The sequence below is a fragment of the Hoplias malabaricus genome, chromosome X2 (assembly GCF_029633855.1).
Source record: "Hoplias malabaricus isolate fHopMal1 chromosome X2, fHopMal1.hap1, whole genome shotgun sequence".
NCBI classification, from domain to species: Eukaryota; Metazoa; Chordata; class Actinopteri; order Characiformes; family Erythrinidae; genus Hoplias; species Hoplias malabaricus.
The window spans coordinates 30,645,761-30,673,179 of NC_089819.1; positions in this window are offsets into that span (position 1 = coordinate 30,645,761).

The window sequence follows — 27,419 nt, forward strand, 5'->3', positions numbered from 1 at the left end:
GACATCAGGATGTGACGTTTGGAAGATGTTGGATTTTGGTTGCATAACATCACTACTTAAAACCAACAAATTATCAATGTCTATTGATGTTAGAATGGCAGGTTGAACTGACGTTAAAATTCAGACGTTAATCAGAGGTTGGGATTTGGTCACCATACCTTACAGCTTAATGTTGGTAATTTACAACAATTTGACATCAGGATGTGACGTTTGCAAGATGTTGGATTTTGGTTACATAACATCACTACTTAAAACCAACAACTTATCAATGTCTATTGATGTTAGAATGGCAGGTTGAACTGACGTTAAAATTCAGATGTTTATCAGACGTTGGGATTTGGTCACCATACCTTACAGCTTAATGTTGGTAATTTACGTCAATTTGACATCAGGATGTGACATTTGAAAGATGTTGGATTTCGTTTGCATAACATCACAAAATAAAACCAACAAATTATCAATGTCTATTGATGTTAGAATGGCAGGTTGAACTGACGTTAAAATTCAGACGTTAATCAGAGGTTGGGATTTGGTCACCATACCTTACAACTAAATGTTGGTAATTTACATCAATTTGACATCAGGATGTGACGTTTGGAAGATGTTGGATTTTGGTTGCATAACATCACTACTTAAAACCAACAAATTATCAACATCTATTGATGTTAGAATGGCAGGTTGAACTGACGTTAAAATTCAGATATTTATCAGACCTTGGGATTTGGTCACCATACCTTACAGCTTAATGTTGGTAATTTACATCAATTTGACATCAGGATGTGACGTTTGGAAGATGTTGGATTTTGGTTGCATAACATCACTACTTAAAACCAACAAATTATCAATGTCTATTGATGTTAGAATGGCAGGTTGAACTGACGTTAAAATTCAGATGTTTATCAGACGTTGGGATTTGGTCACCATACCTTACAGCTTAATGTTGGTAATTTACGTCAATTTGACATCAGGATGTGACATTTGAAAGATGTTGGATTTTGGTTGCATAACATCACAAAATAAAACCAACAAATTATCAACGTCTATTGATGTTAGAATGGCAGGTTGAACTGACGTTAAAATTCAGATGTTTATCAGACTTTGGGATTTGGTCACCATACCTTACAGCTTAATGTTGGTAATTTACGTCAATTTGACATCAGGATGTGATATTTGAAAGATGTTGGATTTTGGTTGCATAACATCACTACTTAAAACCAACAAATTATCAACGTCTATTGATGTTAGAATGGCAAGTTGAACTGACGTTAAAATTCAGACGTTAATCAGAGGTTGGGATTTGGTCACCATACCTTACAGCTTAATGTTGGTAATTTACATCAATTTGACATCAGGATGTGACGTTTGCAAGATGTTGGATTTTGGTTACATAACATCACTACTTAAAACCAACAAATTATCAACGTCTATTGATGTTAGAATGGCAGGTCGAACTGACTTTAAAATTCAGACGTTAATCAGAGGTTGGGATTTGGTCACCATACCTTACAACTAAATGTTGGTAATTTACGTCAATTTGACATCAGGATGTGACGTTTGGAAGATGTTGGATTTTGGTTGAATAACATCACTACTTAAAACCAACAAATTATCAACGTCTATTGATGTTAGAATGGCAGGTTGAACTGACGTTAAAATTCAGGCGTTTATCAGATGTTGGGATTTGGTCACCATACCTTACAGCTTAATGCTGGTAATTTACATCAATTTGACATCAGGATGTGACGTTTGGAAGATGTTGGATTTTGGTTGCATAACATCACTACTTAAAACCAACAAATTATCAACGTCTATTGATGTTAGAATGGCAGGTTGAACTGTTGTTGAAATTCAGGCGTTTATCAGACGTTGGGATTTGGTCACCATACCTTACAGCTTAATGCTGGTAATTTACATCAATTTGACATCAGGATGTGACGTTTGGAAGATGTTGGATTTTGGTTGCATAACATCACTACTTAAAACCAACAAAATATCAACGTCTATTGATGTTAGATTGGCAGGTTGAACTGACGCTAAAAGTCAGATGTTTATCAGACGTTGGGATTTGGTCACCATACCTTACAGCTTAATGTTGGTAGTTTACGTAAATTTGACATCAGGATGTGACGTATGGAAGATGTTGGATTTTGGTTGCATAACATCACTACTTAAAACCAACAAATTATCAACGTCTATTGATGTTAGAATGGCAGGTTGAACTGACGTTAAAATTTAGACGTTAATCAGAGGTTGGGATTTGGTCACCATACCTTACAACTAAATGTTGGTAATTTACGTCAATTTGACATCAGGATGTGACGTTTGGAAGATGTTGGATTTTGGTTGCATAACATCACTATTTAAAACCAACAAATTATCAACGTCTATTGATGTTAGAATGGCAGGTTGAACTGACGTTAAAATTCAGGCGTTTATTAGACGTTGGGATTTGGTCACCATACCTTACAGCTTAACGCTGGTAATTTACATCAATTTGACATCAGGATGTGACGTTTGGAAGATGTTGGATTTTGGTTGCATAACATCACTACTTAAAACCAACAAATTATCAATGTCTATTGATGTTAGATTGGCAGGTTGAACTGACGCTAAAAGTCAGATGTTTATCAGACGTTGGGATTTGGTCACCATACCTTACAGCTTAATGTTGGTAATTTACGTCAATTTGACATCAGGATGTGACGTTTGGAAGATGTTGGATTTTGGTTACATAACATCACTACTTAAAACCAACAAATTATCAATGTCTATTGATGTTAGAATGGCAGGTTGAACTGACGTTAAAACTCAGATGTTTATCAGACGTTGGGATTTGGTCACCATACCTTACAGCTTAATGTTGGTAATTTACGTCAATTTGACATCAGGATGTGACGTTTGGAAGATGTTGTATTTTGGTTACATAACATCACTACTCATAACCAACAAATTATCAATGTCTATTGGTGTTAGAATGGCAAGTTGAACTGACGTTAAAATTCAGACGTTAATCAGAGGTTGGGATTTGGTCACCATACCTTACAGCTTAATGTTGGTAATTTACAACAATTTGACATCAGGATGTGACGTTTGCAAGATGTTGGATTTTGGTTACATAACATCACTACTTAAAACCAACAACTTATCAATGTCTATTGATGTTAGAATGGCAGGTTGAACTGACGTTAAAATTCAGATGTTTATCAGACGTTGGGATTTGGTCACCATACCTTACAGCTTAATGTTGGTAATTTACGTCAATTTGACATCAGGATGTGACATTTGAAAGATGTTGGATTTCGTTTGCATAACATCACAAAATAAAACCAACAAATTATCAATGTCTATTGATGTTAGAATGGCAGGTTGAACTGACGTTAAAATTCAGACGTTAATCAGAGGTTGGGATTTGGTCACCATACCTTACAACTAAATGTTGGTAATTTACATCAATTTGACATCAGGATGTGACGTTTGGAAGATGTTGGATTTTGGTTGCATAACATCACTACTTAAAACCAACAAATTATCAACATCTATTGATGTTAGAATGGCAGGTTGAACTGACGTTAAAATTCAGATATTTATCAGACCTTGGGATTTGGTCACCATACCTTACAGCTTAATGTTGGTAATTTACATCAATTTGACATCAGGATGTGACGTTTGGAAGATGTTGGATTTTGGTTGCATAACATCACTACTTAAAACCAACAAATTATCAATGTCTATTGATGTTAGAATGGCAGGTTGAACTGACGTTAAAATTCAGATGTTTATCAGACGTTGGGATTTGGTCACCATACCTTACAGCTTAATGTTGGTAATTTATGTCAATTTGACATGAGGATGTGACGTTTGGAAGATGTTGGATTTTGGTTGCATAACATCACTACTTAAAACCAACAAATTATCAACGTCTATTGATGTTAGAATGGCAGGTTGAACTGTTGTTGAAATTCAGGCGTTTATCAGACGTTGGGATTTGGTCACCATACCTTACAGCTTAATGCTGGTAATTTACATCAATTTGACATCAGGATGTGACGTTTGGAAGATGTTGGATTTTGGTTGCATAACATCACTACTTAAAACCAACAAAATATCAACGTCTATTGATGTTAGATTGGCAGGTTGAACTGACGCTAAAAGTCAGATGTTTATCAGACGTTGGGATTTGGTCACCATACCTTACAGCTTAATGTTGGTAGTTTACGTAAATTTGACATCAGGATGTGACGTATGGAAGATGTTGGATTTTGGTTGCATAACATCACTACTTAAAACCAACAAATTATCAACGTCTATTGATGTTAGAATGGCAGGATGAACTGACGTTAAAATTCAGACGTTAATCAGAGGTTGGGATTTGGTCACCATACCTTACAACTAAATGTTGGTAATTTACGTCAATTTGACATCAGGATGTGACGTTTGGAAGATGTTGGACTTTGGTTGCATAACATCACTATTTAAAACCAACAAATTATCAACGTCTATTGATGTTAGAATGGCAGGTTGAACTGACGTTAAAATTCAGGCGTTTATTAGACGTTGGGATTTGGTCACCATACCTTACAGCTTAACGCTGGTAATTTACATCAATTTGACATCAGGATGTGACGTTTGGAAGATGTTGGATTTTGGTTGCATAACATCACTACTTAAAACCAACAAATTATCAATGTCTATTGATGTTAGATTGGCAGGTTGAACTGACGCTAAAAGTCAGATGTTTATCAGACGTTGGGATTTGGTCACCATACCTTACAGCTTAATGTTGGTAATTTACGTCAATTTGACATCAGGATGTGACGTTTGGAAGATGTTGGATTTTGGTTACATAACATCACTACTTAAAACCAACAAATTATCAATGTCTATTGATGTTAGAATGGCAGGTTGAACTGACGTTAAAACTCAGATGTTTATCAAACGTTGGGATTTGGTCACCATACCTTACAGCTTAATGTTGGTAATTTACGTCAATTTGACATCAGGGTGTGACGTTTGGAAGATGTTGTATTTTGGTTACATAACATCACTACTCATAACCAACAAATTATCAATGTCTATTGGTGTTAGAATGGCAAGTTGAACTGACGTTAAAATTCAGACGTTAATCAGAGGTTGGGATTTGGTCACCATACCTTACAGCTTAATGTTGGTAATTTACAACAATTTGACATCAGGATGTGACGTTTGCAAGATGTTGGATTTTGGTTACATAACATCACTACTTAAAACCAACAACTTATCAATGTCTATTGATGTTAGAATGGCAGGTTGAACTGACGTTAAAATTCAGATGTTTATCAGACGTTGGGATTTGGTCACCATACCTTACAGCTTAATGTTGGTAATTTACGTCAATTTGACATCAGGATGTGACATTTGAAAGATGTTGGATTTCGTTTGCATAACATCACAAAATAAAACCAACAAATTATCAATGTCTATTGATGTTAGAATGGCAGGTTGAACTGACGTTAAAATTCAGACGTTAATCAGAGGTTGGGATTTGGTCACCATACCTTACAACTAAATGTTGGTAATTTACATCAATTTGACATCAGGATGTGACGTTTGGAAGATGTTGGATTTTGGTTGCATAACATCACTACTTAAAACCAACAAATTATCAACATCTATTGATGTTAGAATGGCAGGTTGAACTGACGTTAAAATTCAGATATTTATCAGACCTTGGGATTTGGTCACCATACCTTACAGCTTAATGTTGGTAATTTACATCAATTTGACATCAGGATGTGACGTTTGGAAGATGTTGGATTTTGGTTGCATAACATCACTACTTAAAACCAACAAATTATCAATGTCTATTGATGTTAGAATGGCAGGTTGAACTGACGTTAAAATTCAGATGTTTATCAGACGTTGGGATTTGGTCACCATACCTTACAGCTTAATGTTGGTAATTTACGTCAATTTGACATCAGGATGTGACATTTGAAAGATGTTGGATTTTGGTTGCATAACATCACAAAATAAAACCAACAAATTATCAACGTCTATTGATGTTAGAATGGCAGGTTGAACTGACGTTAAAATTCAGATGTTTATCAGACTTTGGGATTTGGTCACCATACCTTACAGCTTAATGTTGGTAATTTACGTCAATTTGACATCAGGATGTGAAATTTGAAAGATGTTGGATTTTGGTTGCATAACATCACTACTTAAAACCAACAAATTATCAACGTCTATTGATGTTAGAATGGCAAGTTGAACTGACGTTAAAATTCAGACGTTAATCAGAGGTTGGGATTTGGTCACCATACCTTACAGCTTAATGTTGGTAATTTACATCAATTTGACATCAGGATGTGACGTTTGCAAGATGTTGGATTTTGGTTACATAACATCACTACTTAAAACCAACAACTTATCAATGTCTATTGATGTTAGAATGGCAGGTTGAACTGACGTTAAAATTCAGACGTTTATCAAACGTTGGGATTGGTCACCATAACTTACAGCTTAATGTTGGTAATTTACGTCAATTTGACATCAGGATGTGACGTTTGGAAGATGTTGTATTTTGGTTACATAACATCACTACTCATAACCAACAAATTATCAATGTCTATTGGTGTTAGAATGGCAAGTTGAACTGACGTTAAAATTCAGACGTTAATCAGACACTGGGATTTGGTCACCATACCTTACAGCTTAATGTTGGTAATTTACGTCAATTTGACATCAGGATGTGACGTTTGGAAGATGTTGGATTTTAGCTGCATAACATCACTACTTAAAACCAACAAATTATCAACGTCTATTGATGTTAGAATGGCAGGTTGAACTGACGTTAAAATTCAGATGTTTATCAGACGTTGGGATTTGGTCACCATAACTTACAGCTTAATGTTGGTAATTTACATCATTTTGACATCAGGATGTGACATTTGAAAGATGTTGGATTTTGGTTGCATAACATCACAAAATAAAACCAACAAATTATCAACGTCTATTGATGTTAGAATGGCAGGTTGAACTGACGTTAAAATTCAGACGTTAATCAGAGGTTGGGATTTGGTCACCATACCTTACAACTAAATGTTGGTAATTTACGTCAATTTGACATCAGGATGTGACGTATGGAAGATGTTGGATTTTGGTTGCATAACATCACTACTTAAAACCAACAAATTATCAACGTCTATTGATGTTAGAATGGCAGGTTGAACTGACGTTAAAATTCAGACGTTAATCAGAGGTTGGGATTTGGTCACCATACCTTACAACTAAATGTTGGTAATTTACGTCAATTTGACATCAGGATGTGACGTTTGGAAGATGTTGGATTTTGGTTGCATAACATCACTATTTAAAACCAACAAATTATCAATGTCTATTGATGTTAGAATGGCAGGTTGAACTGACGTTAAAATTCAGGCGTTTATCAGACGTTGGGATTTGGTCACCATACCTTACAGCTTAACGCTGGTAATTTACATCAATTTGACATCAGGATGTGACGTTTGGAAGATGTTGGATTTTGGTTGCATAACATCACTACTTAAAACCAACAAATTATCAACATCTATTGATGTTAGAATGGCAGGTTGAACTGACGTTAAAATTCAGATATTTATCAGACCTTGGGATTTGGTCACCATACCTTACAGCTTAATGTTGGTAATTTACATCAATTTGACATCAGGATGTGACGTTTGGAAGATGTTGGATTTTGGTTGCATAACATCACTACTTAAAACCAACAAATTATCAATGTCTATTGATGTTAGAATGGCAGGTTGAACTGACGTTAAAATTCAGATGTTTATCAGACGTTGGGATTTGGTCACCATACCTTACAGCTTAATGTTGGTAATTTACGTCAATTTGACATCAGGATGTGACATTTGAAAGATGTTGGATTTTGGTTGCATAACATCACAAAATAAAACCAACAAATTATCAACGTCTATTGATGTTAGAATGGCAGGTTGAACTGACGTTAAAATTCAGATGTTTATCAGACTTTGGGATTTGGTCACCATACCTTACAGCTTAATGTTGGTAATTTACGTCAATTTGACATCAGGATGTGAAATTTGAAAGATGTTGGATTTTGGTTGCATAACATCACTACTTAAAACTAACAAATTATCAACGTCTATTGATGTTAGAATGGCAAGTTGAACTGACGTTAAAATTCAGACGTTAATCAGAGGTTGGGATTTGGTCACCATACCTTACAGCTTAATGTTGGTAATTTACATCAATTTGACATCAGGATGTGACGTTTGCAAGATGTTGGATTTTGGTTACATAACATCACTACTTAAAACCAACAACTTATCAATGTCTATTGATGTTAGAATGGCAGGTTGAACTGACGTTAAAATTCAGATGTTTATCAGACGTTGGGATTTGGTCACCATACCTTACAGCTTAATGTTGGTAATTCACGTCAATTTGACATCAGGATGTGACATTTGAAAGATGTTGGATTTTGGTTGCATAACATCACAAAATAAAACCAACAAATTATCAACGTCTATTGATGTTAGAATGGCAGGTTGAACTGACGTTAAAATTCAGACGTTTATCAAACGTTGGGATTGGTCACCATAACTTACAGCTTAATGTTGGTAATTTACGTCAATTTGACATCAGGATGTGACGTTTGGAAGATGTTGTATTTTGGTTACATAACATCACTACTCATAACCAACAAATTATCAATGTCTATTGGTGTTAGAATGGCAAGTTGAACTGACGTTAAAATTCAGACGTTAATCAGACACTGGGATTTGGTCACCATACCTTACAGCTTAATGTTGGTAATTTACGTCAATTTGACATCAGGATGTGACGTTTGGAAGATGTTGGATTTTAGCTGCATAACATCACTACTTAAAACCAACAAATTATCAACGTCTATTGATGTTAGAATGGCAGGTTGAACTGACGTTAAAATTCAGATGTTTATCAGACGTTGGGATTTGGTCACCATAACTTACAGCTTAATGTTGGTAATTTACATCATTTTGACATCAGGATGTGACATTTGAAAGATGTTGGATTTTGGTTGCATAACATCACAAAATAAAACCAACAAATTATCAACGTCTATTGATGTTAGAATGGCAGGTTGAACTGACGTTAAAATTCAGACGTTAATCAGAGGTTGGGATTTGGTCACCATACCTTACAACTAAATGTTGGTAATTTACGTCAATTTGACATCAGGATGTGACGTTTGGAAGATGTTGTATTTTGGTTACATAACATCACTACTCATAACCAACAAATTATCAATGTCTATTGGTGTTAGAATGGCAAGTTGAACTGACGTTAAAATTCAGACGTTAATCAGACACTGGGATTTGGTCACCATACCTTACAGCTTAATGTTGGTAATTTACGTCAATTTGACATCAGGATGTGACGTTTGGAAGATGTTGGATTTTAGCTGCATAACATCACTACTTAAAACCAACAAATTATCAACGTCTATTGATGTTAGAATGGCAGGTTGAACTGACGTTAAAATTCAGATGTTTATCAGACGTTGGGATTTGGTCACCATAACTTACAGCTTAATGTTGGTAATTTACATCATTTTGACATCAGGATGTGACATTTGAAAGATGTTGGATTTTGGTTGCATAACATCACAAAATAAAACCAACAAATTATCAACGTCTATTGATGTTAGAATGGCAGGTTGAACTGACGTTAAAATTCAGACGTTAATCAGAGGTTGGGATTTGGTCACCATACCTTACAACTAAATGTTGGTAATTTACGTCAATTTGACATCAGGATGTGACGTATGGAAGATGTTGGATTTTGGTTGCATAACATCACTACTTAAAACCAACAAATTATCAATGTCTATTGATGTTAGAATGGCAGGTTGAACTGACGTTAAAATTCAGACGTTAATCAGAGGTTGGGATTTGGTCACCATACCTTACAACTCAATGTTGGTAATTTACGTCAATTTGACATCAGGATGTGACGTTTGGAAGATGTTGGATTTTGGTTGCATAACATCACTATTTAAAACCAACAAATTATCAATGTCTATTGATGTTAGAATGGCAGGTTGAACTGACGTTAAAATTCAGGCGTTTATCAGACGTTGGGATTTGGTCACCATACCTTACAGCTTAACGCTGGTAATTTACATCAATTTGACATCAGGATGTGACGTTTGGAAGATGTTGGATTTTGGTTGCATAACATCACTACTTAAAACCAACAAATTATCAACATCTATTGATGTTAGAATGGCAGGTTGAACTGACGTTAAAATTCAGATATTTATCAGACCTTGGGATTTGGTCACCATACCTTACAGCTTAATGTTGGTAATTTACATCAATTTGACATCAGGATGTGACGTTTGGAAGATGTTGGATTTTGGTTGCATAACATCACTACTTAAAACCAACAAATTATCAATGTCTATTGATGTTAGAATGGCAGGTTGAACTGACGTTAAAATTCAGATGTTTATCAGACGTTGGGATTTGGTCACCATACCTTACAGCTTAATGTTGGTAATTTACGTCAATTTGACATCAGGATGTGACATTTGAAAGATGTTGGATTTTGGTTGCATAACATCACAAAATAAAACCAACAAATTATCAACGTCTATTGATGTTAGAATGGCAGGTTGAACTGACGTTAAAATTCAGATGTTTATCAGACTTTGGGATTTGGTCACCATACCTTACAGCTTAATGTTGGTAATTTACGTCAATTTGACATCAGGATGTGAAATTTGAAAGATGTTGGATTTTGGTTGCATAACATCACTACTTAAAACTAACAAATTATCAACGTCTATTGATGTTAGAATGGCAAGTTGAACTGACGTTAAAATTCAGACGTTAATCAGAGGTTGGGATTTGGTCACCATACCTTACAGCTTAATGTTGGTAATTTACATCAATTTGACATCAGGATGTGACGTTTGCAAGATGTTGGATTTTGGTTACATAACATCACTACTTAAAACCAACAACTTATCAATGTCTATTGATGTTAGAATGGCAGGTTGAACTGACGTTAAAATTCAGATGTTCATCAGACGTTGGGATTTGGTCACCATACCTTACAGCTTAATGTTGGTAATTCACGTCAATTTGACATCAGGATGTGACATTTGAAAGATGTTGGATTTTGGTTGCATAACATCACAAAATAAAACCAACAAATTATCAACGTCTATTGATGTTAGAATGGCAGGTTGAACTGACGTTAAAATTCAGACGTTTATCAAACGTTGGGATTGGTCACCATAACTTACAGCTTAATGTTGGTAATTTACGTCAATTTGACATCAGGATGTGACGTTTGGAAGATGTTGTATTTTGGTTACATAACATCACTACTCATAACCAACAAATTATCAATGTCTATTGGTGTTAGAATGGCAAGTTGAACTGACGTTAAAATTCAGACGTTAATCAGACACTGGGATTTGGTCACCATACCTTACAGCTTAATGTTGGTAATTTACGTCAATTTGACATCAGGATGTGACGTTTGGAAGATGTTGGATTTTAGCTGCATAACATCACTACTTAAAACCAACAAATTATCAACGTCTATTGATGTTAGAATGGCAGGTTGAACTGACGTTAAAATTCAGATGTTTATCAGACGTTGGGATTTGGTCACCATAACTTACAGCTTAATGTTGGTAATTTACATCATTTTGACATCAGGATGTGACATTTGAAAGATGTTGGATTTTGGTTGCATAACATCACAAAATAAAACCAACAAATTATCAACGTCTATTGATGTTAGAATGGCAGGTTGAACTGACGTTAAAATTCAGACGTTAATCAGAGGTTGGGATTTGGTCACCATACCTTACAACTAAATGTTGGTAATTTACGTCAATTTGACATCAGGATGTGACGTTTGGAAGATGTTGTATTTTGGTTACATAACATCACTACTCATAACCAACAAATTATCAATGTCTATTGGTGTTAGAATGGCAAGTTGAACTGACGTTAAAATTCAGACGTTAATCAGACACTGGGATTTGGTCACCATACCTTACAGCTTAATGTTGGTAATTTACGTCAATTTGACATCAGGATGTGACGTTTGGAAGATGTTGGATTTTAGCTGCATAACATCACTACTTAAAACCAACAAATTATCAACGTCTATTGATGTTAGAATGGCAGGTTGAACTGACGTTAAAATTCAGATGTTTATCAGACGTTGGGATTTGGTCACCATAACTTACAGCTTAATGTTGGTAATTTACATCATTTTGACATCAGGATGTGACATTTGAAAGATGTTGGATTTTGGTTGCATAACATCACAAAATAAAACCAACAAATTATCAACGTCTATTGATGTTAGAATGGCAGGTTGAACTGACGTTAAATATCAGACGTTAATCAGAGGTTGGGATTTGGTCACCATACCTTACAACTAAATGTTGGTAATTTACGTCAATTTGACATCAGGATGTGACGTATGGAAGATGTTGGATTTTGGTTGCATAACATCACTACTTAAAACCAACAAATTATCAACGTCTATTGATGTTAGAATGGCAGGTTGAACTGACGTTAAAATTCAGACGTTAATCAGAGGTTGGGATTTGGTCACCATACCTTACAACTAAATGTTGGTAATTTACGTCAATTTGACATCAGGATGTGACGTTTGGAAGATGTTGGATTTTGGTTGCATAACATCACTATTTAAAACCAACAAATTATCAATGTCTATTGATGTTAGAATGGCAGGTTGAACTGACGTTAAAATTCAGGCGTTTATCAGACGTTGGGATTTGGTCACCATACCTTACAGCTTAACGCTGGTAATTTACATCAATTTGACATCAGGATGTGACGTTTGAAAGATGTTGGATTTTGGTTGCATAACATCACTACTTAAAACCAACAAATTATCAATGTCTATTGATGTTAGATTGGCAGGTTGAACTGACGCTAAAAGTCAGATGTTTATCAGACGTTGGGATTTGGTCACCATACCTTACAGCTTAATGTTGGTAATTTACGTCAATTTGACATCAGGATGTGACGTTTGGAAGATGTTGGATTTTGGTTGCATAACATCACTACTTAAAACCAACAAATTATCAACGTCTATTGATGTTAGAATGGCAGGTTGAACTGACATTAAAATTCAGACTTTTATCAGGCGTTGGGATTTGGTCACCATACCATACAGCTTAATGTTGGTAATTTACATCAATTTGACATCAGGATGTGACGTTTGGAAGATGTTGGATTTTGGTTACATAACATCACTACTTAAAACCAACAAATTATCAATGTCTATTGATGTTAGAATGGCAGGTTGAACTGACGTTAAAACTCAGATGTTTATCAGACGTTGGGATTTGGTCACCATACCTTACAGCTTAATGTTGGTAATTTACGTCAATTTGACATCAGGATGTGACATTTGGAAGATGTTGTATTTTGGTTACATAACATCACTACTCATAACCAACAAATTATCAATGTCTATTGGTGTTAGAATGGCAAGTTGAACTGACGTTAAAATTCAGACGTTAATCAGAGGTTGGGATTTGGTCACCATACCTTACAGCTTAATGTTGGTAATTTACAACAATTTGACATCAGGATGTGACGTTTGCAAGATGTTGGATTTTGGTTACATAACATCACTACTTAAAACCAACAACTTATCAATGTCTATTGATGTTAGAATGGCAGGTTGAACTGACGTTAAAATTCAGATGTTTATCAGACGTTGGGATTTGGTCACCATACCTTACAGCTTAATGTTGGTAATTTACGTCAATTTGACATCAGGATGTGACATTTGAAAGATGTTGGATTTCGTTTGCATAACATCACAAAATAAAATCAACAAATTATCAATGTCTATTGATGTTAGAATGGCAGGTTGAACTGACGTTAAAATTCAGACGTTAATCAGAGGTTGGGATTTGGTCACCATACCTTACAACTAAATGTTGGTAATTTACATCAATTTGACATCAGGATGTGACGTTTGGAAGATGTTGGATTTTGGTTGCATAACATCACTACTTAAAACCAACAAATTATCAACATCTATTGATGTTAGAATGGCAGGTTGAACTGACGTTAAAATTCAGATATTTATCAGACCTTGGGATTTGGTCACCATACCTTGCAGCTTAATGTTGGTAATTTACATCAATTTGACATCAGGATGTGACGTTTGGAAGATGTTGGATTTTGGTTGCATAACATCACTACTTAAAACCAACAAATTATCAATGTCTATTGATGTTAGAATGGCAGGTTGAACTGACGTTAAAATTCAGATGTTTATCAGACGTTGGGATTTGGTCACCATACCTTACAGCTTAATGTTGGTAATTTACGTCAATTTGACATCAGGATGTGACATTTGAAAGATGTTGGATTTTGGTTGCATAACATCACAAAATAAAACCAACAAATTATCAACGTCTATTGATGTTAGAATGGCAGGTTGAACTGACGTTAAAATTCAGATGTTTATCAGACTTTGGGATTTGGTCACCATACCTTACAGCTTAATGTTGGTAATTTACGTCAATTTGACATCAGGATGTGAAATTTGAAAGATGTTGGATTTTGGTTGCATAACATCACTACTTAAAACCAACAAATTATCAACGTCTATTGATGTTAGAATGGCAAGTTGAACTGACGTTAAAATTCAGACGTTAATCAGAGGTTGGGATTTGGTCACCATACCTTACAGCTTAATGTTGGTAATTTACATCAATTTGACATCAGGATGTGACGTTTGCAAGATGTTGGATTTTGGTTACATAACATCACTACTTAAAACCAACAACTTATCAATGTCTATTGATGTTAGAATGGCAGGTTGAACTGACGTTAAAATTCAGATGTTTATCAGACGTTGGGATTTGGTCACCATACCTTACAGCTTAATGTTGGTAATTCACGTCAATTTGACATCAGGATGTGACATTTGAAAGATGTTGGATTTTGGTTGCATAACATCACAAAATAAAACCAACAAATTATCAACGTCTATTGATGTTAGAATGGCAGCTTGAACTGACGTTAAAATTCAGACGTTTATCAAACGTTGGGATTGGTCACCATAACTTACAGCTTAATGTTGGTAATTTACGTCAATTTGACATCAGAATGTGACGTTTGGAAGATGTTGTATTTTGGTTACATAACATCACTACTCATAACCAACAAATTATCAATGTCTATTGGTGTTAGAATGGCAAGTTGAACTGACGTTAAAATTCAGACGTTAATCAGACACTGGGATTTGGTCACCATACCTTACAGCTTAATGTTGGTAATTTACGTCAATTTGACATCAGGATGTGACGTTTGGAAGATGTTGGATTTTAGCTGCATAACATCACTACTTAAAACCAACAAATTATCAACGTCTATTGATGTTAGAATGGCAGGTTGAACTGACGTTAAAATTCAGATGTTTATCAGACGTTGGGATTTGGTCACCATACCTTACAGCTTAATGCTGGTAATTTACATCAATTTGACATCAGGATGTGACGTTTGGAAGATGTTGGATTTTGGTTGCATAACATCACTACTTAAAACCAACAAAATATCAACGTCTATTGATGTTAGAATGGCAGGTTGAACTGACGTTAAAATTCAGACGTTAATCAGAGGTTGGGATTTGGTCACCATACCTTACAACTAAATGTTGGTAATTTACGTCAATTTGACATCAGGATGTGACGTTTGGAAGATGTTGGATTTTGGTTGCATAACATCACTACTTAAAACCAACAAATTATCAACGTCTATTGATGTTAGAATGGCAGGTTGAACTGTTGTTAAAATTCAGGCGTTTATCAGACGTTGGGATTTGGTCACCATACCTTACAGCTTAATGCTGGTAATTTACATCAATTTGACATCAGGTTGTGACGTTTGGAAGATGTTGGATTTTGGTTGCATAACATCACTACTTAAAACCAACAAAATATCAACGTCTATTGATGTTAGATTGGCAGGTTGAACTGACGCTAAAAGTCAGATGTTTATCAGACGTTGGGATTTGGTCACCATACCTTACAGCTTAATGTTGGTAATTTACGTAAATTTGACATCAGGATGTGACGTTTGGAAGATATTGGATTTTGGTTGCATAACATCACTACTTAAAACCAACAAATTATCAATGTCTATAGATGTTAGAATGGCAGGTTGAACTGACGTTAAAATTCAGACGTTTATCAGACGTTGGTATTTGGTCACCATACCATACAGCTTAATGTTGGTAATTTACATCAATTTGACATCAGGATGTGACGTTTGGAAGATGTTGGATTTTGGTTACATAACATCACTACTTAAAACCAACAAATTATCAACGTCTATTGATGTTAGAATGGCAGGTTGAACTGACGTTAAAATTCAGACGTTAATCAGAGGTTGGGATTTGGTCACCATACCTTACAACTAAATGTTGGTAATTTACGTCAATTTGACATCAGGATGTGACGTTTGGAAGATGTTGGATTTTGGTTGCATAACATCACTACTTAAAACCAACAAATTATCAACGTCTATTGATGTTAGAATGGCAGGTTGAACTGACGTTAAAATTCAGACGTTTATCAGACGTTGGGATTTGGTCACCATACCTTACAGCTTAATGTTGGTAATTTATGTCAATTTGACATGAGGATGTGACGTTTGGAAGATGTTGGATTTTGGTTGCATAACATCACTACTTAAAACCAACAAATTATCAACGTCTATTGATGTTAGAATGGCAGGTTGAACTGACATTAAAATTCAGACTTTTATCAGACGTTGGGATTTGGTCAGCATACCATACAGCTTAATGTAGGTAATTTACATCAATTTGACATCAGGATGTGACGTTTGGAAGATGTTGGATTTTGGTTACATAACATCACTACTTAAAACCAACAAATTATCAATGTCTGTTGATGTTAGAATGGCAGGTTGATCTGACGTTAAAACTCAGATGTTTATCAGACGTTGGGATTTGGTCACCATACCTTACAGCTTAATGTTGGTAATTTACGTCAATTTGACATCAGGATGTGACGATTGGAAGATGTTGTATCTTGGTTACATAACATCACTACTCATAACCAACAAATTATCAATGTCTATTGGTGTTAGAATGGCAAGTTGAACTGACGTTAAAATTCAGACGTTAATCAGACATTGGGACTTGGTCACCATACCTTACAGCTTAATGTTGGTAATTTACGTCAATTTGACATCAGGATGTGACGTTTGGAAGATGTTGGATTTTAGTTGCATAACATCACTACTTAAAACCAACAAATTATCAACGTCTATTGATGTTAGAATGGCAAGTTGAACTGATGTTAAAATTCAGACGTTAATCAGAGGTTGGGATTTGGTCACCATACCTTACAGCTTAATGTTGGTAATTTACATCAATTTGACATCAGGATGTGACTTTTGGAAGATGTTGGATTTTGGTTACATAACATCACTACTTAAAACCAAACAACTTATAAATGTCTATTGATGTTAGAATGGCAGGTTGAACTGACGTTAAAATTCAGATGTTTATCAGACGTTGGGATTTGGTCACCATACCTTACAGCTTAATGTTGGTAATTTACGTCATTTTGACATCAGGATGTGACATTTGAAAGATGTTGGATTTTGGTTGCATAACATCACAAAATAAAACCAACAAATTATCAACGTCTATTGATGTTAGAATGGCAGGTTGAACTGACGTTAAAATTCAGACGTTAATCAGAGGTTGGGATTTGGTCACCATACCTTACAACTAAATGTTGGTAATTTACGTCAATTTGACATCAGGATGTGACGTATGGAAGATGTTGGATTTTGGTTGCATAACATCACTACTTAAAACCAACAAATTATCAACGTCTATTGATGTTAGAATGGCAGGTTGAACTGTTGTTAAAATTCAGGCGTTCATCAGACGTTGGGATTTGGTCACCATACCTTACAGCTTAATGTTGGTAATTTACGTCAATTTGACATGAGGATGTGACGTTTGGAAGATGTTGGATTTTGGTTGCATAACATCACTACTTAAAACCAACAAAATATCAACGTCTATTGATGTTAGAATGGCAGGTTGAACTGTTGTTAAAATTCAGGCGTTTATCAGACGTTGGGATTTGGTCACCATACCTTACAGCTTAATGCTGGTAATTTACATCAATTTGACATCAGGATGTGACGTTTGGAAGATGTTGGATTTTGGTTGCATAACATCACTACTTAAAACCAACAAAATATCAACGTCTATTGATGTTAGATTGGCAGGTTGAACTGACGCTAAAAGTCAGATGTTTATCAGACGTTGGGATTTGGTCACCATACCTTACAGCTTAATGTTGGTAATTTACGTAAATTTGACATCAGGATGTGACGTTTGGAAGATATTGGATTTTGGTTGCATAACATCACTACTTAAAACCAACAAATTATCAATGTCTATTGATGTTAGAATGGCAGGTTGAACTGACGTTAAAATTCAGACGTTAATCAGTCGTTGGTATTTGGTCACCATACCATACAGCTTAATGTTGGTAATTTACATCAATTTGACATCAGGATGTGACGTTTGGAAGATGGTGGATTTTGGTTACATAACATCACTACTTAAAACCAACAAATTATCAATGTCTATTGATGTTAGAATGGCAGGTTGAACTGACGTTAAAATTCAGACGTTAATCAGAGGTTGGGATTTGGTCACCATGCCTTACAACTAAATGTTGGTAATTTACGTCAATTTGACATCAGGATGTGACGTTTGGAAGATGTTGGATTTTGGTTGCATAACATCACTACTTAAAACCAACAAATTATCAACGTCTATTGATGTTAGAATGGCAGGTTGAACTGACGTTAAAATTCAGACGTTAATCAGACACTGGGATTTGGTCACCATGCCTTACAACTAAATGTTGGTAATTTACGTCAATTTGACATCAGGATGTGACGTTTGGAAGATGTTGGATTTTGGTTGCATAACATCACTACTTAAAACCAACAAATTATCAACGTCTATTGATGTTAGAATGGCAGGTTGAACTGACGTTAAAGTTCAGGCGTTTATCAGATGTTGGGATTTGGTCACCATACCTTACAGCTTAATGCTGGTAATTTACATCAATTTGACATCAGGATGTGACGTTTGGAAGATGTTGGATTTTGGTTGCATAACATCACTACTTAAAACCAACAAATTATCAACGTCTATTGATGTTAGATTGGCAGGTTGAACTGACGCTAAAAGTCAGATGTTTATCAGACGTTGGGATTTGGTCACCATACCTTACAGCTTAATGTTGGTAATTTATGTCAATTTGACATCAGGATGTGACGTTTGGAAGATGTTGGATTTTGGTTGCATAACATCACTACTTAAAACCAACAAATTATCAACGTCTATTGATGTTAGAATGGCAGGTTGAACTGACATTAAAATTCAGACTTTTATCAGACGTTGGGATTTGGTCAGCATACCATACAGCTTAATGTTGGTAATTTACATCAATTTGACATCAGGATGTGACGTTTGGAAGATGTTGGATTTTGGTTACATAACATCACTACTTAAAACCAACAAATTATCAATGTCTATTGATGTTAGAATGGCAGGTTGAACTGACGTTAAAACTCAGATGTTTATCAGACGTTGGGATTTGGTCACCATACCTTACAGCTTAATGTTGGTAATTTACGTCAATTTGACATCAGGATGTGACGTTTGGAAGATATTGTATCTTGGTTACATAACATCACTACTCATAACCAACAAATTATCAATGTCTATTGGTGTTAGAATGGCAAGTTGAACTGACGTTAAAATTCAGACGTTAATCAGACACTGGGACTTGGTCACCATACCTTACAGCTTAATGTTGGTAATTTACATCAATTTGACATCAGGATGTGAAATTTGAAAGATGTTGGATTCTGGTTGCATAACATCACTACTTAAAACCAACAAATTATCAACGTCTATTGATGTTAGAATGGCAAGTTGAACTGACGTTAAAATTCAGACGTTAATCAGAGGTTGGGATTTGGTCACCATACCTTACAGCTTAATGTTGGTAATTTACATCAATTTGACATCAGGATGTGACGTTTGCAAGATGTTGGATTTTGGTTACATAACATCACTACTTAAAACCAACAAATTATCAACGTCTATTGATGTTAGAATGGCAGCTTGAACTGACGTTAAAATTCAGACGTTTATCAAACGTTGGGATTGGTCACCATAACTTACAGCTTAATGTTGGTAATTTACATCAATTTGACATCAGGATGTGACGTTTGCAAGATGTTGGATTTTGGTTACATAACATCACTACTTAAAACCAACAACTTATCAATGTCTATTGATGTTAGAATGGCAGGTTGAACTGACGTTAAAATTCAGATGTTTATCAGACGTTGGGATTTGGTCACCATACCTTACAGCTTAATGTTGGTAATTCACGTCAATTTGACATCAGGATGTGACATTTGAAAGATGTTGGATTTTGGTTGCATAACATCACAAAATAAAACCAACAAATTATCAACGTCTATTGATGTTAGAATGGCAGCTTGAACTGACGTTAAAATTCAGACGTTTATCAAACGTTGGGATTGGTCACCATAACTTACAGCTTAATGTTGGTAATTTACGTCAATTTGACATCAGGATGTGACGTTTGGAAGATGTTGTATTTTGGTTACATAACATCACTACTCATAACCAACAAATTATCAATGTCTATTGGTGTTAGAATGGCAAGTTGAACTGACGTTAAAATTCAGACGTTAATCAGACACTGGGATTTGGTCACCATACCTTACAGCTTAATGTTGGTAATTTACGTCAATTTGACATCAGGATGTGACGTTTGGAAGATGTTGGATTTTAGCTGCATAACATCACTACTTAAAACCAACAAATTATCAACGTCTATTGATGTTAGAATGGCAGGTTGAACTGACGTTAAAATTCAGATGTTTATCAGACGTTGGGATTTGGTCACCATACCTTACAGCTTAATGCTGGTAATTTACATCAATTTGACATCAGGATGTGACGTTTGGAAGATGTTGGATTTTGGTTGCATAACATCACTACTTAAAACCAACAAAATATCAACGTCTATTGATGTTAGAATGGCAGGTTGAACTGACGTTAAAATTCAGACGTTAATCAGAGGTTGGGATTTGGTCACCATACATTACAACTAAATGTTGGTAATTTACGTCAATTTGACATCAGGATGTGACGTTTGGAAGATGTTGGATTTTGGTTGCATAACATCACTACTTAAAACCAACAAATTATCAACGTCTATTGATGTTAGAATGGCAGGTTGAACTGTTGTTAAAATTCAGGCGTTTATCAGACGTTGGGATTTGGTCACCATACCTTACAGCTTAATGCTGGTAATTTACATCAATTTGACATCAGGTTGTGACGTTTGGAAGATGTTGGATTTTGGTTGCATAACATCACTACTTAAAACCAACAAAATATCAACGTCTATTGATGTTAGATTGGCAGGTTGAACTGACGCTAAAAGTCAGATGTTTATCAGACGTTGGGATTTGGTCACCATACCTTACAGCTTAATGTTGGTAATTTACGTAAATTTGACATCAGGATGTGACGTTTGGAAGGTATTGGATTTTGGTTGCATAACATCACTACTTAAAACCAACAAATTATCAATGTCTATAGATGTTAGAATGGCAGGTTGAACTGACGTTAAAATTCAGACGTTTATCAGACGTTGGTATTTGGTCACCATACCATACAGCTTAATGTTGGTAATTTACATCAATTTGACATCAGGATGTGACGTTTGGAAGATGTTGGATTTTGGTTACATAACATCACTACTTAAAACCAACAAATTATCAACGTCTATTGATGTTAGAATGGCAGGTTGAACTGACGTTAAAATTCAGACGTTAATCAGAGGTTGGGATTTGGTCACCATACCTTACAACTAAATGTTGGTAATTTACGTCAATTTGACATCAGGATGTGACGTTTGGAAGATGTTGGATTTTGGTTGCATAACATCACTACTTAAAACCAACAAATTATCAACGTCTATTGATGTTAGAATGGCAGGTTGAACTGACGTTAAAATTCAGGCGTTTATCAGATGTTGGGATTTGGTCACCATACCCTACAGCTTAATGCTGGTAATTTACATCAATTTGACATCAGGATGTGACGTTTGGAAGATGTTGGATTTTGGTTGCATAACATCACTACTTAAAACCAACAAATTATCAACGTCTATTGATGTTAGAATGGCAGGTTGAACTGACGTTAAAATTCAGACGTTTATCAGACGTTGGGATTTGGTCACCATACCTTACAGCTTAATGTTGGTAATTTATGTCAATTTGACATCAGGATGTGACTTTTGGAAGATGTTGGATTTTGGTTGCATAACATCACTACTTAAAACCAACAAATTATCAACGTCTATTGATGTTAGAATGGCAGGTTGAACTGACATTAAAATTCAGACTTTTATCAGACGTTGGGATTTGGTCAGCATACCATACAGCTTAATGTAGGTAATTTACATCAATTTGACATCAGGATGTGACGTTTGGAAGATGTTGGATTTTGGTTACATAACATCACTACTTAAAACCAACAAATTATCAATGTCTGTTGATGTTAGAATGGCAGGTTGATCTGACGTTAAAACTCAGATGTTTATCAGACGTTGGGATTTGGTCACCATACCTTACAGCTTAATGTTGGTAATTTACGTCAATTTGACATCAGGATGTGACGTTTGGAAGATGTTGTATCTTGGTTACATAACATCACTACTCATAACCAACAAATTATCAATGTCTATTGGTGTTAGAATGGCAAGTTGAACTGACGTTAAAATTCAGACGTTAATCAGAGGTTGGGATTTGGTCACCATACCTTACAGCTTAATGTTGGTAATTTACATCAATTTGACATCAGGATGTGACTTTTGGAAGATGTTGGATTTTGGTTACATAACATCACTACTTAAAACCAAACAACTTATAAATGTCTATTGATGTTAGAATGGCAGGTTGAACTGACGTTAAAATTCAGATGTTTATCAGACGTTGGGATTTGGTCACCATACCTTACAGCTTAATGTTGGTAATTTACGTCATTTTGACATCAGGATGTGACATTTGAAAGATGTTGGATTTTGGTTGCATAACATCACAAAATAAAACCAACAAATTATCAACGTCTATTGATGTTAGAATGGCAGGTTGAACTGACGTTAAAATTCAGACGTTAATCAGAGGTTGGGATTTGGTCACCATACCTTACAACTAAATGTTGGTAATTTACGTCAATTTGACATCAGGATGTGACGTATGGAAGATGTTGGATTTTGGTTGCATAACATCACTACTTAAAACCAACAAATTATCAACGTCTATTGATGTTAGAATGGCAGGTTGAACTGTTGTTAAAATTCAGGCGTTCATCAGACGTTGGGATTTGGTCACCATACCTTACAGCTTAATGCTGGTAATTTACATCAATTTGACATCAGGATGTGACGTTTGGAAGATGTTGGATTTTGGTTGCATAACATCACTACTTAAAACCAACAAAATATCAACGTCTATTGATGTTAGAATGGCAGGTTGAACTGACGTTAAAATTCAGACGTTAATCAGAGGTTGGGATTTGGTCACCATACCTTACAACTAAATGTTGGTAATTTACGTCAATTTGACATCAGGATGTGACGTTTGGAAGATGTTGGATTTTGGTTGCATAACATCACTACTTAAAACCAACAAATTATCAACGTCTATTGATGTTAGAATGGCAGGTTGAACTGTTGTTAAAATTCAGGCGTTTATCAGGCGTTGGGATTTGGTCACCATACCTTACAGCTTAATGCTGGTAATTTACATCAATTTGACATCAGGTTGTGACGTTTGGAAGATGTTGGATTTTGGTTGCATAACATCACTACTTAAAACCAACAAAATATCAACGTCTATTGATGTTAGATTGGCAGGTTGAACTGACGCTAAAATTCAGACGTTAATCAGAGGTTGGGATTTGGTCACCATACCTTACAGCTTAATGTTGGTAATTTACATCAATTTGACATCAGGATGTGACTTTTGGAAGATGCTGGATTTTGGTTACATAACATCACTACTTAAAACCAACAACTTATAAATGTCTATTGATGTTAGAATGGCAGGTTGAACTGACGTTAAAATTCAGATGTTTATCAGACGTTGGGATTTGGTCACCATACCTTACAGCTTAATGTTGGTAATTTACGTCATTTTGACATCAGGATGTGACATTTGAAAGATGTTGGATTTTGGTTGCATAACATCACAAAATAAAACCAACAAATTATCAACGTCTATTGATGTTAGAATGGCAGGTTGAACTGACGTTAAAATTCAGACGTTAATCAGAGGTTGGGATTTGGTCACCATACCTTACAACTAAATGTTGGTAATTTACATCAATTTGACATCAGGATGTGACGTATGGAAGATGTTGGATTTTGGTTGCATAACATCACTACTTAAAACCAACAAATTATCAACGTCTATTGATGTTAGAATGGCAGGTTGAACTGTTGTTAAAATTCAGGCGTTCATCAGACGTTGGGATTTGGTCACCATACCTTACAGCTTAATGCTGGTAATTTACATCAATTTGACATCAGGATGTGACGTTTGGAAGATGTTGGATTTTGGTTGCATAACATCACTACTTAAAACAAACAAAATATCAACGTCTATTGATGTTAGAATGGCAGGTTGAACTGACGTTAAAATTCAGACGTTAATCAGAGGTTGGGATTTGGTCACCATACCTTACAGCTTAATGTTGGTAATTTACGTCAATTTGACATGAGGATGTGACGTTTGGAAGATGTTGGATTTTGGTTGCATAATATCACTACTTAAAACCAACAAATTATCAACGTCTATTGATGTTAGAATGGCAGGTTGAACTGTTGTTAAAATTCAGGCGTTTATCAGACGTTGGGATTTGGTCACCATACCTTACAGCTTAATGCTGGTAATTTACATCAATTTGACATCAGGATGTGACGTTTGGAAGATGTTGGATTTTGGTTGCATAACATCACTACTTAAAACCAACAAAATATCAACGTCTATTGATGTTAGATTGGCAGGTTGAACTGACGCTAAAAGTCAGATGTTTATCAGACGTTGGGATTTGGTCACCATACCTTACAGCTTAATGTTGGTAATTTATGTAAATTTGACATCAGGATGTGACGTTTGGAAGATATTGGATTTTGGTTGCATAACATCACTACTTAAAACCAACAAATTATCAATGTCTATTGATGTTAGAATGGCAGGTTGAACTGACGTTAAAATTCAGACGTTAATCAGTCGTTGGTATTTGGTCACCATACCATACAGCTTAATGTTGGTAATTTACATCAATTTGACATCAGGATGTGACGTTTGGAAGATGTTGGATTTTGGTTACATAACATCACTACTTAAAACCAACAAATTATCAATGTCTATTGATGTTAGAATGGCAGGTTGAACTGACGTTAAAATTCAGACGTTAATCAGAGGTTGGGATTTGGTCACCATGCCTTACAACTAAATGTTGGTAATTTACGTCAATTTGACATCAGGATGTGACGTTTGGAAGATGTTGGATTTTGGTTGCATAACATCACTACTTAAAACCAACAAATTATCAACGTCTATTGATGTTAGAATGGCAGGTTGAACTGACGTTAAAATTCAGGCGTTTATCAGATGTTGGGATTTGGTCACCATACCTTACAGCTTAATGCTGGTAATTTACATCAATTTGACATCAGGATGTGACGTTTGGAAGATGTTGGATTTTGGTTGCATAACATCACTACTTAAAACCAACAAATTATCAACGTCTATTGATGTTAGATTGGCAGGTTGAACTGACGCTAAAAGTCAGATGTTTATCAGACGTTGGGATTTGGTCACCATACCTTACAGCTTAATGTTGGTAATTTATGTCAATTTGACATCAGGATGTGACGTTTGGAAGATGTTGGATTTTGGTTGCATAACATCACTACTTAAAACCAACAAATTATCAACGTCTATTGATGTTAGAATGGCAGGTTGAACTGACATTAAAATTCAGACTTTCATCAGACGTTGGGATTTGGTCAGCATACCATACAGCTTAATGTTGGTAATTTACATCAATTTGACATCAGGATGTGACGTTTGGAAGATGTTGGATTTTGGTTACATAACATCACTACTTAAAACCAACAAATTATCAATGTCTATTGATGTTAGAATGGCAGGTTGAACTGACGTTAAAACTCAGATGTTTATCAGACGTTGGGATTTGGTCACCATACCTTACAGCTTAATGTTGGTAATTTACGTCAATTTGACATCAGGATGTGACATTTGGAAGATATTGTATCTTGGTTACATAACATCACTACTCATAACCAACAAATTATCAATGTCTATTGGTGTTAGAATGGCAAGTTGAACTGACGTTAAAATTCAGACGTTAATCAGACATTGGGACTTGGTCACCATACCTTACAGCTTAATGTTGGTAATTTACGTCAATTTGACATCAGGATGTGACGTTTGGAAGATGTTGGATCTTAGTTGCATAACATCACTACTTAAAACCAACAAATTATCAACGTCTATTGATGTTAGAATGGCAAGTTGAACTGACATTAAAATTCAGACGTTAATCAGAGGTTGGGATTTGGTCACCATACCTTACAGCTTAATGTTGGTAATTTACATCAATTTGACATCAGGATGTGACATTTGCAAGATGTTGGATTTTGGTTACATAACATCACTACTTAAAACCAACAACTTATCAATGTCTATTGATGTTAGAATGGCAGGTTGAACTGACGTTAAAATTCAGATGTTTATCAGACGTTGGGATTTGGTCACCATACCTTACAGCTTAATGTTGGTAATTCACGTCAATTTGACATCAGGATGTGACATTTGAAAGATGTTGGATTTTGGTTGCATAACATCACAAAATAAAACCAACAAATTATCAACGTCTATTGATGTTAGAATGGCAGGTTGAACTGACGTTAAAATTTAGACGTTTATCAAACGTTGGGATTTGGTCACCATAACTTACAGCTTAATGTTGGTAATTTACGTCAATTTGACATCAGGATGTGACGTTTGGAAGATGTTGTATTTTGGTTACATAACATCACTACTCATAACCAACAAATTATCAATGTCTATTGGTGTTAGAATGGCAAGTTGAACTGACGTTAAAATTCAGACGTTAATCAGACACTGGGATTTGGTCACCATACC